This window comes from Hordeum vulgare, chromosome 1H (genome assembly GCF_904849725.1).
Source record: "Hordeum vulgare subsp. vulgare chromosome 1H, MorexV3_pseudomolecules_assembly, whole genome shotgun sequence".
Classification (NCBI taxonomy): domain Eukaryota; kingdom Viridiplantae; phylum Streptophyta; class Magnoliopsida; order Poales; family Poaceae; genus Hordeum; species Hordeum vulgare.
The window spans coordinates 141,101,890-141,121,614 of record NC_058518.1 but is presented as its reverse complement, the minus strand read 5'-3'; positions in this window follow the sequence as shown (position 1 = coordinate 141,121,614).

The window sequence follows — 19,725 nt, the reverse complement described above, 5'->3', positions numbered from 1 at the left end:
TTGTTTGTATGGATGGTACCCGTGGATTCCGCTCGCCGTGGAGTGTGATTGTTTGGTGGAGGGGAGTAAAAACCTTACCATTCTGTTTGGGAACCTCCTATAATGTATCTAGCATGGAAGATACCGAGATCTCTCGGTTGTTATGTTGACAATGTAAGCATATCGCTCAGAATTATTATTTGTCTCTGTTTTAAAAGCTTGAGCTCTGGCACCTCTGCAAATCAACGCTTCCCTCTACGAAGGGCCTATCTTTTACTTTCTAGTACTTACCTTTATATAAGAGTCATGGTGATCTTCACCACTTCCTATATTTCGACTTTTTCTCTTGGCAAGCATCATGTGATGGGGAAAGATCCAAGCATATATGGCCATTCAAATATATTTGATCATGAATTATTATCATTGACAATTATCTATATGATAAATAAGTTGGGAGGCAAAACTTTAAGCCCCTATCTTTCTCTGTGTTCGACGGATTCCATTTGCTCTAAAAATATGCTTTGAGTGTTAGCAATCATGGTAGACTATATGATAGTTGAGTATGTGGAATTTGCTAAATCAAAAGCTCTTACATAGACCCTTCCTGAAAATAAGATGAATTGCAATTGTTCGATGACTAGGATTATGGTTTGTTAAATTTCAAGAAACTTTATGGTCTATACTTTAACATGTGAATAGCTTGTTACTTCATCATGAGAAGTTTTATGAGATGACCTACTGTTTATTGTTTATATTGATGATAGAAAAAGTGATTGGAAGTATCATTGATCAAACTTGTGCACTCGCTAGCATTAACACTTCATAAATTATTTCTTTTATCATTTACCTACTCGAGGACGAGCACAAATTAAGCTTGGGGTGCTGATGCGTCTCCAACGTATCTATAATTTATGAAGTATTCATGCCATGTTTACAATAATTTTATATGATTTTGATATGACTTGATTAGAACTAATCCGGACTGACGTTATTTCAGCACAACTACCGTGGTGTTGTTTTTGTGCAGAAATAGAAGTTCTCGAAATGAGCTGAAAATTTACGGAGAATATTTTTGGAAAATATAAAAAATACTGGAGCAAAAAGATACCGGAGAGGAGTCCCGAGGCAGTCACAAGCCTAGTGGGCGCGCCCCTTGGCTTGTGTGTCCCTCGGGAGTCCCCTTGACGTGAGACCGATGCCAAAATTCCTATAAATCCCAAAACCCCCAAAAAGAAACCTAGATCGAGAGTTCTACCGCCGCAAGCCTCCAGAGCCACGAAAAACCAATCAGGAGCCCGTTCCGGTACCCTACGGGAGGGGGAAACCATCACCGGAGGCCATCTTCATCATCCCAGCGGTCTCCATGACGAGGAGGGAGTAGTTCACCCTCGGAGATGAGGGTATGTACCAGTAGCTATGTGTTTGATCTCTCTCTCTCTCTCGTGTTCTTGAGATGGCACGATCTTGATGTATCGCGAGCTTTATTAATATAGATGAATCATATGGAGTTTTCCCCTCTCTATCTTCTTGTGATGAATTGAGTTTTCCCTTTGAAGTTTTCTTATCGGATTGAGTCTTTAAGGATTTGAGAACACTTGATGTATGTCTTGTGATGGGATATCCGTGGTGACAATGGGGTGTTCTATTGATCTACTTGATATATGTTTTGGTGATTGATACGTCCAAAACATATCTATAAATTTTGCTTGTTCCATGATCTTTTGGGTGCACTGTTATATGTTTTGCTACACTTTTATATCATTTTACACATATTTGGACTAACCTACTAACTCAATGCACACAATGCCAGTTTCTGTCTGCTGATGTCTATTTTGCAGGGGCTTTTAGCCAATTTTCCGAAGCCCAAAAAATCCCAAGAAATATATATAAAATCAGTGTAACGGAAGCTTCGAGATCACCGATGGGTCCCACCTCCTCCGGAGGCCTCCTTCGGCCTATATTTACCTCTCCGTGAGGAAACCCTTCCAGAATATCCAGAATCGTGAATTTCTCCATCGTTGCACCGCCGTAGCGCTTCCGAGATCGGGAGCGCTAGGAGGCCTCTTCCCGGCACCCTACCGGAGGGAGGTTTGACCTCCGGGAGCTTCTCTACCGCCATGGACGCTTCCCGGACTTGCCGTGAGTAGTCCTCCTTGGACCATGAGTCCATGACCAGTAGCTATGTGATGTATTCTCTCCAATCTTGTGCCTCAATGGTTAGTCCTTGTGAGCTGCCCTACATGATCAAGGCATCTATGTAATTCTCTTGCTATTGCTATGCTCTATTTGTTGGGTGATACATCTCCAACGTATCTACTTTTCTGAACTTTTTTGCCCTTGTTTTGGACTCTAACTTGCATGATTTGAATGGAACTAACCCGGACTAACGCTGTTTTCAGCAGAATTGCCATGGTGTTGTTTTTGTGCAGAAATTGAAGTTCTCGGAATGTCTTGAAAATTTACGGAGAATTTTTCTGGAATAAAAGAAAAATACCCGCGCAAAGATCCACTGGAGGGGGTGTGCCAGTGGGCCACAAGCCCCTGGGTCGCGGCCACCCCCCTAGGCCACGCCGTGAGGGCTTGTGGGGCCCATGTGGCACCACTGCCCCCAAACTCAGCTCTATATCTTCCGTCTCGCTCGGAAAAATTTAGAGAGAAGGTTTCATCGCGTTTTATGATACGGAGGTGCCGCTACCTCCCGTTCTTCATCTGGAGGGCAGATCTGGAGTCCGTTCCGGGCTCCGGAGAGGGGAAATTGTCGCCATCGTCATCATCAACCTTCCTCCATCGACAACTCCATGATGCTCTTCACCGTTCGTGAGTAATCTCATCATAGGCTTGCTGGACGGTGATGAGTTGGATGAGATCTATCATGTAACCGAGTTAGTTTTGACGGGGATTGATCCCTAGTATCCACTATGTTCTAGATTGATGTTGCTACTACTTGGCTATGCTTAATGCTTGTCACTAGAGCCCGAGTGCCATGATTTCAGATGTGAACCTATTATGTTGCCGCCAATATATGTGTGTTTTAGATCCTATCTTGCAAGTTGCAGTCACCTACTATGTGTTATGACCCGGCAACCCCGGAGTGACATTAGCCGGAACCACTCCCGAAGATGTCCATAGTATGAGGAGTTCATGTATTCACCGTGTGTTAATGCATTGGTCCGTTTCTTTATTAAAAGGAGAACCTTAATATCCCGTAGTTTCCATTAGGACCCCGCTGCCACAGGAGGGATGGACAATAGATGTCATGCAAGTTCTTTTCCCTAAGCACGTATGACTACATACGGAATACATGCCTACATTAGATCGACAAATGGGAGCTAGTTACTTATCTCTCTGTGTTATAGCTGTTACATGATGAATCACATCTGTTACACTCATCCATCACCGATCCACTGCCTACGAGTCTTTTACTACTGGTCCTTGCTATGTTACTTTGTCCAGGCTTGTCCCTTGCTACAAAAGGGATTGGGCCACTTTGCTACTACCGTTGCTAGTGATGTTACTCTACTGCTGCTGCTACTCTTGTTCCTTGCTACTTTGTTGTTACTTGTTACAAGACCTTATTCGTCACCGTTCTCGACGAAGAATAGTTCTCCGTCCACGTGCAACCTACTGGCGCCATGTAGCGACCCGACTCAAAACGAGTCAAGCCTCTGTGTATCTGTGCCATCCCTGGATCAGTATGCTGGCACACACAGTACATCAATGTATATATCAAAGTGCAATCACATGTAAATAGCGTAAAACTGATATATACCTTAAATATCTCTGCGGAAGCAGTCAAGGGAGTGGAGTCCCAATAAACACCAACGGCAAGTTGAGTGTAGACCGTAACCCTGAATCGTAATCTTACTCGTCGAAGAAAAATATCTACAACATAAGACGTTGCAGCCGTGTAGGTCAGCATATTGAATATGCCGGCAAGCCACATAAGAGAGGGGTGAAAAATAATCATCTATACTATATGCATATATGGCAGGTGGGGCTATAAGTTTTTAGCGAAAAGCAAGTTTTCTCCTACATCAAGAGAGGGTTAAAAAGCAAAATGTTACTACATTGTTGGTTGTTAACGAGATGGTTCCGCCAACCAGTTCTCGTACCCGAGTTGTCAATAATTCCCACATCAAATATATTTAATGGTGTTGAGAAATCCAGATAACTCCAGTTCCTTTGGCTCAAGTTGTCCATGACCGTGGACACGGCTAATCGATTAGGTTTGGGTACTCTGTAGAGTTTTGCACACGTTCCCCACAAGATTTGATCGCCTCCGTGTATGTCCTCGCACTTCAGGGTGTTTGAAGACCGGATGATCAAAACATGGTCTTTCAACGGGTCCCTCTGAATCCCTATCGGTGCCCATCCATTCCTACCGTTCTTCTACATCTGCTAGCACCGCCTGTCCAGAGTCGCCGCGTTGTCCAACCAAGCCAGAGCCCATAATGACTTGTGACTGTGCAGGTAAGCCTTGGGTCTTGAAAATATCCGTCCGTCTCTTTGAGCCTGGGTGAAGCTTTCCGCAGGATGTCATGGCCGTCCCCAGCATCCCGGGCATCCACTGGGTTCTCCAGGGAGCCGATCAACCGTCCTTCACCCAGTGTTGCATTGCGTCCGAGGCCTTGAAAATCTTGTCTTAACCGGTCTTGATTATTTAATCAACCTCGCATCACTCGTGTTATGCACTCAACCGAAATCCCGTCTACTCAAGCATAGCAATATGAAAGTTGTCGTCCCGGGGCCAAGTATCGGGGTTGTTGTGTGCCTACCACATGATACTACAATCTATACTAAAATTTCCAAGTACCTAAGCAGCATGCAATTTGGGCATAGGATGGTAGAACTACGATGCATAAAAACATAGGTGATAGTATGATCAAAGTGACTTGCCTGGTGATGTTGACGAAGAAGAATTTCTCGAGAAATAACTTGATAGACTAATCGTCACTCTCCGATGAAATCTATATAACAAACATATCATTCACATAAGCACTCATACTAGCAATCATTCTAACAATCAAAACAAAAGAGAGAGCGAAATAGGAATTTGAAGGAAACTTCAAATAAGACTAGGGAGTCTTCTACTACATCAAACACTATATAGTTTTTTGTTCTAACTGAAAATAAAACACTAAAATAGAAAAAATAACAGAAAACAAGATATAAAATAACTAAGATAACAGAAGTAAAATTTACAAAACAATATTATTTTATAAGTATTTTCAAAATAGGAAATCAAACTAGCAATGCAATCAATTCGCAAGTTAGTATAGAACTAGAATTGATTCCATGCAAACAAATAAGAATAAATAAAATTAAATTTTGTTGTTGTTGAAAAGTTACTGGTAAATATCAGAAAACAAAATATAACTTGTCACAATTACAAAAAAAAAACAAATTAAGAACAATTAATACAGAAGAAATAGCAAGAAAACAAAAAAAGGCTAAAACAGAATCTGTTTTGCTTAAAACCCTAAGTAAAATTATTTAAAAAAAATTGAAACTTAAACTACTGAAATATATGATCAATAGGAAGCAGCAGCAAAAAGAATCAAATTAAAAGCTATTTTTAAACTCCCGGGATAAGCAAAACAAGCTTTAATTCAAATCTGATCTAACTCAATTTTTATAAATCCAAACATAGGCAAACTATATGTTTATAAAAACTACAGGAAATTTGTGAGCTACTGGAAAATGAATCACTATCATTGGACTTCGGGATCAAAAGTTGTGGCCAAAACAAAACAGAAACTTTCTTTTTTTGCAATTTAGACAGAAAAACTGAAGCTAACTAGTAACTAACAGAGGGGTACACGTGGCATGTTACTATAGGCTGCGGGGGGTGTTTGTTGCAACGTTAGGAGCAAACGGCCGAGGACTAGCAAAACTTGCTGGCTAATTGATTAAGTGAAATAAAAACCGTCGGTTTTCTACTCTAAACCGAGGGGTTATTCTATGATCTAATCTAAACCATTGGATAAAGATCTAAGGGTTAAAAAAAAAGAAAAATAAGAACAACAGAGAGGAGAGTAGTCTACCGTGGCTGGGGAGGCTACTCCGGCGAGGTGGCGTCGCCGGCGAGGGTGAGGGGGCTCCGGGGGGCGGCGGCGGCGGTGGTCCTCCTCCGAGGGGCGGCATCGGGCGGAGCGGGGGCGGCTCGGGTGCTGCTCCCAGGGGGCGATGAAGAGCTGCAGGAGCTTCGGCTCCGGTGGGCTGCGGCAGGGGCTTGGGCGGCAGTGGTTCGGCGAGGTTAGGGTGGGAACGGGGGCGGCCGGGGGCGGGGTACTTATAGGCCTGGGGGCGGAGAGGAAAGGAAGGAGGAGAGAGGGGATCGGCAGGGGATCCCGAGGTTCCTGGCTGTCTCGGTCTCGGGCAGACATTAGGAAGGGGAGGGAGAAGATGACCGACGGGGGGAGAAGGGTCCGCCAGTGGGCCCATCGGGCAGAGAGAGAGAGTGGGGAAGGAAGGGGTCGGTCGGCCGGTAATTTAGGGATTCATCCCTCGCGGCGGGGGATTCGGCCCAAGGCCTATAATGCGCTCGGGGGCGGCGGCTAAAACTTTCCTATTTTAAATCCTTTTCCGAATCAGAAAATAAAAGCGAATAAAGAGGAAGTAAATCAAAATATTAATATAGGGTATTATATACCAAAAAAATCAAAAAATATCCTCTACCCGAATAACATTTTTCCAAAGTAAAAATAAAAACTTAAAAAAAATGTTTTTTCAAAAATTCCTCAAAATGCTTTATTTTCTTTTGCAAATAATTTTCAAATGACCCTCTAAGTTTTAGGGTGCAAATAACATTCAAAATGCCCGGGTATTTGAGGGTCATGTTCCTCCGCTCTTTTCTGTTTGACAGAAAGTATTTCCCGACATTTCTTGCACGGAGAAAACGAATGGAAATGCAAAATAATTCAATGCAAATATCTCCGTTCAAATTCTTTATAGTTGAAGAAGTCATGTCATCTTCTCTCTTTGCTTTTAAAAGATTGAATTTGAATTCACCGGAGAAGGGGAAAGTCATTTTATTCCCTCTCATTCAAAAGTTTCGAAAAGTTTCAAATTTCACACAAGTTTCAGTCACTCAGCAAACAAACAAACAATCAATCTAATAATTATATTAACATTCCAAAATTTATAATTTTGGGATGTTACAAACTACCACATTTAAAATGAGTCTCGTCCTCGAGATTCGAAGAGGCTAGAAAGAAAGGTTAGGGTTTGGGGGTCTTCTAACAATTCCAATCTCCGGCAAGGTGGGATGCTACCACACTTAAAATGAGAGATACTGGTCCCTCAAAATGCTTTAACGATCCTCTGGGGTTTTTGGCATCATGACTCCTCACAGTCTTCATATTAAATCCTTTGGTGATGCTCTCCCGTTAATATAAGCTTCTTCCATCACTGAGTCTTCTTAACTGACAGTCTCATGGTCAATTCTAAATAACATATCGATGGTTCTCATGGTGGTCTACCATTTGTGGTCATCCTGCAGAGAGAGGGGACTTGGTTTCATCCTCACCGTAAAATTTCCTACGCGTGACAACAAGTGCCATGTACATGGGCTTTCATTATACCATTCTAAGGCTTAAACAAAAGCTTCAAAGAACGTCGTCTCTCACTATGGGTAAGTCTCTCAGATTTACCATTTCGAATAGCAAGAGAATGATAATAGTAAGTCGTCATGGTGGCCAAGCCATGTCGCACTGAAATCATTACCTTGTATAAGGCTTAGTGAATCTCGTATTCTAACACTTGGGCATCCTCACAAGCATTGCCGAATTTCTCTTGTCCACGAACGAAGTTTGGATAATCCATTGGTTCTGCAAGCTGAACAAACATCAATCGTATCTTCACAACTCTCGGGTTTTCGTATGCTCCTAAGAAAACGTTTGCTGATCCATCATAGCTTCTTCCATAAATCGTATCCATTTCATAATCAATCCTTTATTACATCCTTAATTTATCCTCAAAAACTCCAATTCAAAAGTACTCTATTACAAATGCTGCCATCCACATGGTTCGGTATGGTCAAGCATTTCTGCCAACTTTATTCATCTACCTCTCTTGGAGGTACTTTAGTTCCACTCGAACTTTCCAATGTGCTCCTTGAAATCATCCATCTTTTGCTTCATCATGGTGGTCATGAGCTTCATCTCCATCATCTGCGCACGTACTTCACTCAGGTATTCCTGGGTATGACGGAGTCTTGCTTCAAGGATTTCTCCGATCTGACGTATGGCTTCCATGGCAGCTTCATGAATAGCATCAAAGAAGGTTGCTCGTGGTATACGTGAAATGAAAAAGTATTGCCCCATAGTCTTTGGACAAACTCCTTTCACATGGTGGAGGTGTACTTCCACATACCAAAGTTCCACTCCATTTTCCATGAATGGGTAGCCTTTGTAGACTGCATCTCCTTCAAGGTGAATGTGCTTCATCATGTCCTTCAGAATTTTCGGGTAATAATGATCACTGGTCAGGGTCATGATCGTTTCTGGGCCCTTGAGGAATGACTCGTAGAGAGTTGTCATCTGCAGGTGTCAGTAAATAGGTACTCAGAGGAATGTATGTGTCTCCTTGGTAATCATGGTACATTCCTTCTCAGTGGATCCTGTGGGTTTATCGATTACTACCACACTTAAAATGAATTATACTCATGCCTGCATGGACCATATTTTATCATATCCTCATAAATGTTCAGAGATCTTTGTTCGAAGAGAAACAACGCATACAGTTTCAGCATAGGCAATCATGAGACAATAAATTCCATTTATTCATGATGTTATTACAATCTCGGGGACTTCTGTTACAAAAAATTTCACTCCATGATCTCATGAAAAACAAGAGTTCTTCAGATTACACTTATTGCCATGGTCAAAACTTACTACTCCATTCTAGCTTTCTTCCTTTGTGGACAATCGCTAGCAAAATGTCGTGCTTCCTTGCAACAAAAGCAAATGATTTCTGACAAGTCTCGAGGCTTCTTAGCTTCTGCTTTTTCTCCTTGGATTCCCGGCTTCCTTCCTGAGCACATGTATTTGTGGTGGCCAAATTCCATACACTTGTAACATCTGACATGACTCAGGTCTATGTCTGCAGAGATTTGGCTCTTCCGAGGGTACTTTTTCTTCTTTCCGGACTCCTTTATTTTGGCCAGTTCTTCTATTTCAAGTGGATCAAACTCCACTTTTTCCGTCGGGAAGTTTCCCAGATACTCTTGGCTTCCCTTCGTGCAATCCTGTGAATAATGTCCTTCTTCTCCACATGAGTAGCATGCATTGGAGAAAAATCGGGTCAGACTTTGTCCATCAGGGTCTTCAATATTTTCATTCATCACCGGCTCTTCTAGAATCTTCTTCTTGAGTGTTTCCGTCGTTGCTTCTTTCTGCTGCTTGACAACTTGTTGCACCTTGGGGTAAATGTGACACTGAGCTGGGTAGTGGGTGGTTCCTTCACACAAGAAACAAGTCACCTGACTACTTGGGCACTCCTCAACTGGGTGATTTTATTCACAATGAGTGCATCCATGCTTGTGTTCTTCCTGAGTGTGTCCTATTTCTCCACAGATCTTGCATGCACAAGTCTTCTCCTTTGGGTTATCATAGCACTTCTGAATAAGACGGGATCTTAACAGAGTCTTCTTGAATTCGTCCCAAGTTTCTGCTCCACTAAATCCTTGTATGGCATGGTGCATTTTCCACCAGATAGCAGCACTTTGGGTAAAGTACTAGAGAGCGTGTTCCACTTCATACTTCCTTGAGATCAAGTTACTCCCGAAGTGGTTCTCCATGTTCTGAATCCATATTTCAGCTTCCAACTGGGTCATTGGTCCAGAGACTACAAGTCCAGCTTCATACTCCATCTGGTAGGGTTGATGTTTTGTGGATGAGACGGGTAAGAGAGGGAGGGAGATACACACAATACAAACAATATTTTTGAGAATATGTTTTATTTGTGGCCATCGGAAAACACACACCAAAGACGGCTCACAAATCATCGTATCTAACGTGGGTATATTACATGGGTTTGGACTTCTAATGGTCATATAATTATTCGAACACTTCAGGGTCTTCTAGTTCTTCGGGTCTTGAGAGTCCTCTGTTGGTGTAGCTTCAATCTTCAAACGTGCGGTGAAATCCTCTTTACTTTGAAGTAGAACTCCGTTGATTCTTCATGAGGTCAAAGGGGTAAGGGTATTGTCTAACTATTGGAGGTAAGGGAGAACATTTGATGAAGTCAGAAGAGATGAGAAGTAAAAGGTGTTCTTGAAAATAAAGTTTTTTGAGAGATCCTATCCTAAGAAGTTTCCAGTTTGTAGGGTCACGTCCTACAGTCAACATGTGCTCTGATACCATTTCTGTAGCGACCCGACTCAAAACGAGTCAAGCCTCTATGTATCTGTGCCATCCCTGGATCAGTATGCTGGCACACACAGTACATCAATGTATATATCAAAGTGCAATCACATGTAAATAGCGTAAAACTGATATATACCTTAAATATCTCAACGGAAGCAGTCAAGGGAGTGGAGTCCCAATAAACACCAACGGCAAGTTGAGTGTAGACCGTAACCCTGAATCATACTCTTACTCGTCGAAGAAAAATATCTGCAACATAAGACGTTGCAGCCGTGTAGGTCAGCATATTGAATATGCCGGCAAGCCACATAAGAGAGGGGTGAAAAATAATCATCTATACTATATGCATATATGGCAGGTGGGGCTATAAGTTTTTAGCGAAAAGCAAGTTTTCTCCTACATCAAGAGAGGGTTAAAAAGCAAAATGTTACTACATTGTTGGTTGTTAACGAGATGGTTCCGCCAACCAGTTCTCGTACCCGAGTTGTCAATAATTCCCACATCAAATATATTTAATGGTGTTGAGAAATCCAGATAACTCCAGTTCCTTTGGCTCAAGTTGTCCATGACCGTGGACACGGCTAATCGATTAGGTTTGAGTACTCTGCAGAGTTTTGCACACGTTCCCCACAAGATTTGATCGCCTCCGTGTATGTCCTCGCACTTCAGGGTGTTTGAAGATCGGATGATCAAAACATGGTCTTTCAACGGGTCCCTCTGAATCCCTATCGGTGCCCATCCATTCCTACCGTTCTTCTACATCTGCTAGCACCGCCTGTCCAGAGTCGCCGCTTGTCCAACCAAGCCAGAGCCCATAATGACTTGTGACTGTGCAGGTAAGCCTTGGGTCTTGAAAATATCCGTCCGTCTCTTTGAGCCTGGGTGAAGCTTTCCGCAGGATGTCATGGCCGTCCCCAGCATCCCGGGCATCCACTGGGTTCTCCAGGGAGCCGATCAACCGTCCTTCACCCAGTGTTGCATTGCGTCCAAGGCCTTGAAAATCTTGTCTTAACCGGTCTTGATTATTTAATCAACCTCGCATCACTCGTGTTATGCACTCAACCGAAATCCCGTCTACTCAAGCATAGCAATATGAAAGTTGTCGTCCCGGGGCCAAGTATCGGGGTTGTTGTGTGCCTACCACATGATACTACAATCTATACTAAAATTTCCAAGTACCTAAGCAGCATGCAATTTGGGCATAGGATGGTAGAACTACGATGCATAAAAACATAGGTGATAGTATGATCAAAGTGACTTGCCTGGTGATGTTGACGAAGAAGAATTTCTCGAGAAATAACTTGATAGACTAATCGTCACTCTCCGATGAAATCTATATAACAAACATATCATTCACATAAGCACTCATACTAGCAATCATTCTAACAATCAAAACAAAAGAGAGAGCAAAATAGGAATTTGAAGGAAACTTCAAATAAGACTAGGGAGTCTTCTACTACATCAAACACTATATAGTTTTTTGTTCTAACTGAAAATAAAACACTAAAATAGAAAAAATAACAGAAAACAAGATATAAAATAACTAAGATAACAGAAGTAAAATTTACAAAACAATATTATTTTATAAGTATTTTCAAAATAGGAAATCAAACTAGCAATGCAATCAATTCGCAAGTTAGTATAGAACTAGAATTGATTCCATGCAAACAAATAAGAATAAATAAAATTAAATTTTGTTGTTGTTGAAAAGTTACTGGTAAATATCAGAAAACAAAATATAACTTGTCACAATTACAAAAAAAAAACAAATTAAGAACAATTAATACAGAAGAAATAGCAAGAAAACAAAAAAAGGCTAAAACAGAATCTGTTTTGCTTAAAACCCTAAGTAAAATTATTTAAAAAAAATTGAAACTTAAACTACTGAAATATATGATCAATAGGAAGCAGCAGCAAAAAGAATCAAATTAAAAGCTATTTTTAAACTCCCGGGATAAGCAAAACAAGCTTTAATTCAAATCTGATCTAACTCAATTTTTATAAATCCAAACATAGGCAAACTATATGTTTATAAAAACTACAGGAAATTTGTGAGCTACTGGAAAACGAATCACTATCATTGGACTTAGGGATCAAAAGTTGTGGCCAAAACAAAACAGAAACTTTCTTTTTTTGCAATTTAGACAGAAAAACTGAAGCTAACTAGTAACTAACAGAGGGGTACACGTGGCATGTTACTATAGGCTGCGGGGGGTGTTTGTTGCAACGTTAGGAGCAAACGGCCGAGGACTAGCAAAACTTGCTGGCTAATTGATTAAGTGAAATAAAAACCGTCGGTTTTCTACTCTAAACCGAGGGGTTATTCTATGATCTAATCTAAACCATTGGATAAAGATCTAAGGGTTAAAAAAAAAGAAAAATAAGAACAACAGAGAGGAGAGTAGTCTACCGTGGCTGGGGAGGCTACTCCGGCGAGGTGGCGTCGCCGGCGAGGGTGAGGGGGCTCCGGGGGGCGGCGGCGGCGGTGGTCCTCCTCCGAGGGGCGGCATCGGGCGGAGCGGGGGCGGCTCGGGTGCTGCTCCCAGGGGGCGATGAAGAGCTGCAGGAGCTTCAGCTCCGGTGGGCTGCGGCAGGGGCTTGGGCGGCGGTGGTTCGGCGAGGTTAGGGTGGGAACGGGGGCGGCCGGGGGCGGGGTACTTATAGGCCTGGGGGCGGAGAGGAAAGGAAGGAGGAGAGAGGGGATCGGCAGGGGATCCCGAGGTTCCTGGCTGTCTCGGTCTCGGGCAGACATTAGGAAGGGGAGGGAGAAGATGACCGACGGGGGGAGAAGGGTCCGCCAGTGGGCCCATCGGGCAGAGAGAGAGAGTGGGGAAGGAAGGGGTCGGTCGGCCGGTAATTTAGGGATTCATCCCTCGCGGCGGGGGATTCGGCCCAAGGCCTATAATGCGCTCGGGGGCGGCGGCTAAAACTTTCCTATTTTAAATCCTTTTCCGAATCAGAAAATAAAAGCGAATAAAGAGGAAGTAAATCAAAATATTAATATAGGGTATTATATACCAAAAAAATCAAAAAATATCCTCTACCCGAATAACATTTTTCCAAAGTAAAAATAAAAACTTAAAAAAAATGTTTTTTCAAAAATTCCTCAAAATGCTTTATTTTCTTTTGCAAATAATTTTCAAATGACCCTCTAAGTTTTAGGGTGCAAATAACATTCAAAATGCCCGGGTATTTGAGGGTCATGTTCCTCCGCTCTTTTCTGTTTGACAGAAAGTATTTCCCGGCATTTCTTGCACGGAGAAAACGAATGGAAATGCAAAATAATTCAATGCAAATATCTCCGTTCAAATTCTTTATAGTTGAAGAAGTCATGTCATCTTCTCTCTTTGCTTTTAAAAGATTGAATTTGAATTCACCGGAGAAGGGGAAAGTCATTTTATTCCCTCTCATTCAAAAGTTTCGAAAAGTTTCAAATTTCACACAAGTTTCAGTCACTCAGCAAACAAACAAACAATCAATCTAATAATTATATTAACATTCCAAAATTTATAATTTTGGGATGTTACAAACTACCACATTTAAAATGAGTCTCGTCCTCGAGATTCGAAGAGGCTAGAAAGAAAGGTTAGGGTTTGGGGGTCTTCTAACAATTCCAATCTCCGGCAAGGTGGGATGCTACCACACTTAAAATGAGAGATACTGGTCCCTCAAAATGCTTTAACGATCCTCTGCGGTTTTTGGCATCATGACTCCTCACAGTCTTCATATTAAATCCTTTGGTGATGCTCTCCCGTTAATATAAGCTTCTTCCATCACTGAGTCTTCTTAACTGACAGTCTCATGGTCAATTCTAAATAACATATCGATGGTTCTCATGGTGGTCTACCATTTGTGGTCATCCTGCAGAGAGAGGGGACTTGGTTTCATCCTCACCGTAAAATTTCCTACGCGTGACAACAAGTGCCATGTACATGGGCTTTCATTATACCATTCTAAGGCTTAAACAAAAGCTTCAAAGAACGTCGTCTCTCACTATGGGTAAGTCTCTCAGATTTACCATTTCGAATAGCAAGAGAATGATAATAGTAAGTCGTCATGGTGGCCAAGCCATGTCGCACTGAAATCATTACCTTGTATAAGGCTTAGTGAATCTCGTATTCTAACACTTGGGCATCCTCACAAGCATTGCCGAATTTCTCTTGTCCACGAACGAAGTTTGGATAATCCATTGGTTCTGCAAGCTGAACAAACATCAATCGTATCTTCACAACTCTCGGGTTTTCGTATGCTCCTAAGAAAACGTTTGCTGATCCATCATAGCTTCTTCCATAAATCGTATCCATTTCATAATCAATCCTTTATTACATCCTTAATTTATCCTCAAAAACTCCAATTCAAAAGTACTCTATTACAAATGCTGCCATCCACATGGTTCGGTATGGTCAAGCATTTCTGCCAACTTTATTCATCTACCTCTCTTGGAGGTACTTTAGTTCCACTCGAACTTTCCAATGTGCTCCTTGAAATCATCCATCTTTTGCTTCATCATGGTGGTCATGAGCTTCATCTCCATCATCTGCGCACGTACTTCACTCAGGTATTCCTGGGTATGACGGAGTCTTGCTTCAAGGATTTCTCCGATCTGACGTATGGCTTCCATGGCAGCTTCATGAATAGCATCAAAGAAGGTTGCTCGTGGTATACGTGAAATGAAAAAGTATTGCCCCATAGTCTTTGGACAAACTCCTTTCACATGGTGGAGGTGTACTTCCACATACCAAAGTTCCACTCCATTTTCCATGAATGGGTAGCCTTTGTAGACTGCATCTCCTTCAAGGTGAATGTGCTTCATCATGTCCTTCAGAATTTTCGGGTAATAATGATCACTGGTCAGGGTCATGATCGTTTCTGGGCCCTTGAGGAATGACTCGTAGAGAGTTGTCATCTGCAGGTGTCAGTAAATAGGTACTCAGAGGAATGTATGTGTCTCCTTGGTAATCATGGTACATTCCTTCTCAGTGGATCCTGTGGGTTTATCGATTACTACCACACTTAAAATGAATTATACTCATGCCTGCATGGACCATATTTTATCATATCCTCATAAATGTTCAGAGATCTTTGTTCGAAGAGAAACAACGCATACAGTTTCAGCATAGGCAATCATGAGACAATAAATTCCATTTATTCATGATGTTATTACAATCTCGGGGACTTCTGTTACAAAAAATTTCACTCCATGATCTCATGAAAAACAAGAGTTCTTCAGATTACACTTATTGCCATGGTCAAAACTTACTACTCCATTCTAGCTTTCTTCCTTTGTGGACAATCACTAGCAAAATGTCGTGCTTCCTTGCAACAAAAGCAAATGATTTCTGACAAGTCTCGAGGCTTCTTAGCTTCTGCTTTTTCTCCTTGGATTCCCGGCTTCCTTCCTGAGCACATGTATTTGTGGTGGCCAAATTCCATACACTTGTAACATCTGACATGACTCAGGTCTATGTCTGCAGAGATTTGGCTCTTCCGAGGGTACTTTTTCTTCTTTCCGGACTCCTTTATTTTGGCCAGTTCTTCTATTTCAAGTGGATCAAACTCCACTTTTTCCGTCGGGAAGTTTCCCAGATACTCTTGGCTTCCCTTCGTGCAATCCTGTGAATAATGTCCTTCTTCTCCACATGAGTAGCATGCATTGGAGAAAAATCGGGTCAGACTTTGTCCATCAGGGTCTTCAATATTTTCATTCATCACCGGCTCTTCTAGAATCTTCTTCTTGAGTGTTTCCGTCGTTGCTTCTTTCTGCTGCTTGACAACTTGTTGCACCTTGGGGTAAATGTGACACTGAGCTGGGTAGTGGGTGGTTCCTTCACACAAGAAACAAGTCACCTGACTACTTGGGCACTCCTCAACTGGGTGATTTTATTCACAATGAGTGCATCCATGCTTGTGTTCTTCCTGAGTGTGTCCTATTTCTCCACAGATCTTGCATGCACAAGTCTTCTCCTTTGGGTTATCATAGCACTTCTGAATAAGACGGGATCTTAACAGAGTCTTCTTGAATTCGTCCCAAGTTTCTGCTCCACTAAATCCTTGTATGGCATGGTGCATTTTCCACCAGATAGCAGCACTTTGGGTAAAGTACTAGAGAGCGTGTTCCACTTCATACTTCCTTGAGATCAAGTTACTCCCGAAGTGGTTCTCCATGTTCTGAATCCATATTTCAGCTTCCAACTGGGTCATTGGTCCAGAGACTACAAGTCCAGCTTCATACTCCATCTGGTAGGGTTGATGTTTTGTGGATGAGACGGGTAAGAGAGGGAGGGAGATACACACAATACAAACAATATTTTTGAGAATATGTTTTATTTGTGGCCATCGGAAAACACACACCAAAGACGGCTCACAAATCATCGTATCTAACGTGGGTATATTACATGGGTTTGGACTTCTAATGGTCATATAATTATTCGAACACTTCAGGGTCTTCTAGTTCTTCGGGTCTTGAGAGTCCTCTGTTGGTGTAGCTTCAATCTTCAAACGTGCGGTGAAATCCTCTTTACTTTGAAGTAGAACTCCGTTGATTCTTCATGAGGTCAAAGGGGTAAGGGTATTGTCTAACTATTGGAGGTAAGGGAGAACATTTGATGAAGTCAGAAGAGATGAGAAGTAAAAGGTGTTCTTGAAAATAAAGTTTTTTGAGAGATCCTATCCTAAGAAGTTTCCAGTTTGTAGGGTCACGTCCTACAGTCAACATGTGCTCTGATACCATTTCTGTAGCGACCCGACTCAAAACGAGTCAAGCCTCTATGTATCTGTGCCATCCCTGGATCAGTATGCTGGCACACACAGTACATCAATGAATATATCAAAGTGCAATCACATGTAAATAGCGTAAAACTGATATATACCTTAAATATCTCAACGGAAGCAGTCAAGGGAGTGGAGTCCCAATAAACACCAACGGCAAGTTGAGTGTAGACCGTAACCCTGAATCATACTCTTACTCGTCGAAGAAAAATATCTGCAACATAAGACGTTGCAGCCGTGTAGGTCAGCATATTGAATATGCCGGCAAGCCACATAAGAGAGGGGTGAAAAATAATCATCTATACTATATGCATATATGGCAGGTGGGGCTATAAGTTTTTAGCGAAAAGCAAGTTTTCTCCTACATCAAGAGAGGGTTAAAAAGCAAAATGTTACTACATTGTTGGTTGTTAACGAGATGGTTCCGCCAACCAGTTCTCGTACCCGAGTTGTCAATAATTCCCACATCAAATATATTTAATGGTGTTGAGAAATCCAGATAACTCCAGTTCCTTTGGCTCAAGTTGTCCATGACCGTGGACACGGCTAATCGATTAGGTTTGAGTACTCTGCAGAGTTTTGCACACGTTCCCCACAAGATTTGATCGCCTCCGTGTATGTCCTCGCACTTCAGGGTGTTTGAAGATCGGATGATCAAAACATGGTCTTTCAACGGGTCCCTCTGAATCCCTATCGGTGCCCATCCATTCCTACCGTTCTTCTACATCTGCTAGCACCGCCTGTCCAGAGTCGCCGCTTGTCCAACCAAGCCAGAGCCCATAATGACTTGTGACTGTGCAGGTAAGCCTTGGGTCTTGAAAATATCCGTCCGTCTCTTTGAGCCTGGGTGAAGCTTTCCGCAGGATGTCATGGCCGTCCCCAGCATCCCGGGCATCCACTGGGTTCTCCAGGGAGCCGATCAACCGTCCTTCACCCAGTGTTGCATTGCGTCCGAGGCCTTGAAAATCTTGTCTTAACCGGTCTTGATTATTTAATCAACCTCGCATCACTCGTGTTATGCACTCAACCGAAATCCCGTCTACTCAAGCATAGCAATATGAAAGTTGTCGTCCCGGGGCCAAATATCGGGGTTGTTGTGTGCCTACCACATGATACTACAATCTATACTAAAATTTCCAAGTACCTAAGCAGCATGCAATTTGGGCATAGGATGGTAGAACTACGATGCATAAAAACATAGGTGATAGTATGATCAAAGTGACTTGCCTGGTGATGTTGACGAAGAAGAATTTCTCGAGAAATAACTTGATAGACTAATCGTCACTCTCCGATGAAATCTATATAACAAACATATCATTCACATAAGCACTCATACTAGCAATCATTCTAACAATCAAAACAAAAGAGAGAGCGAAATAGGAATTTGAAGGAAACTTCAAATAAGACTAGGGAGTCTTCTACTACATCAAACACTATATAGTTTTTTGTTCTAACTGAAAATAAAACACTAAAATAGAAAAAATAACAGAAAACAAGATATAAAATAACTAAGATAACAGAAGTAAAATTTACAAAACAATATTATTTTATAAGTATTTTCAAAATAGGAAATCAAACTAGCAATGCAATCAATTCGCAAGTTAGTATAGAACTAGAATTGATTCCATGCAAACAAATAAGAATAAATAAAATTAAATTTTGTTGTTGTTGAAAAGTTACTGGTAAATATCAGAAAACAAAATATAACTTGTCACAATTACAAAAAAAAACAAATTAAGAACAATTAATACAGAAGAAATAGCAAGAAAACAAAAAAAGGCTAAAACAGAATCTGTTTTGCTTAAAACCCTAAGTAAAATTATTTAAAAAAAATTGAAACTTAAACTACTGAAATATATGATCAATAGGAAGCAGCATCAAAAAGAATCAAATTAAAAGCTATTTTTAAACTCCCGGAATAAGCAAAACAAGCTTTAATTCAAATCTGATCTAACTCAATTTTTATAAATCCAAACATAGGCAAACTATATGTTTATAAAAACTACAGGAAATTTGTGAGCTACTGGAAAACGAATCACTATCATTGGACTTAGGGATCAAAAGTTGTGGCCAAAACAAAACAGAAACTTTCTTTTTTTGCAATTTAGACAGAAAAACTGAAGCTAACTAGTAACTAACAGAGGGGTACACGTGGCATGTTACTATAGGCTGCGGGGGGTGTTTGTTGCAACGTTAGGAGCAAACGGCCGAGGACTAGCAAAACTTGCTGGCTAATTGATTAAGTGAAATAAAAACCGTCGGTTTTCTACTCTAAACCGAGGGGTTATTCTATGATCTAATCTAAACCATTGGATAAAGATCTAAGGGTTAAAAAAAAGAAAAATAAGAACAACAGAGAGGAGAGTAGTCTACCGTGGCTGGGGAGGCTACTCCGGCGAGGTGGCGTCGCCGGCGAGGGTGAGGGGGCTCCGGGGGGCGGCGGCGGCGGTGGTCCTCCTCCGAGGGGCGGCATCGGGCGGAGCGGGGGCGGCTCGGGTGCTGCTCCCAGGGGGCGATGAAGAGCTGCAGGAGCTTCGGCTCCGGTGGGCTGCGGCAGGGGCTTGGGCGGCGGTGGTTCGGCGAGGTTAGGGTGGGAACGGGGGCGGCCGGG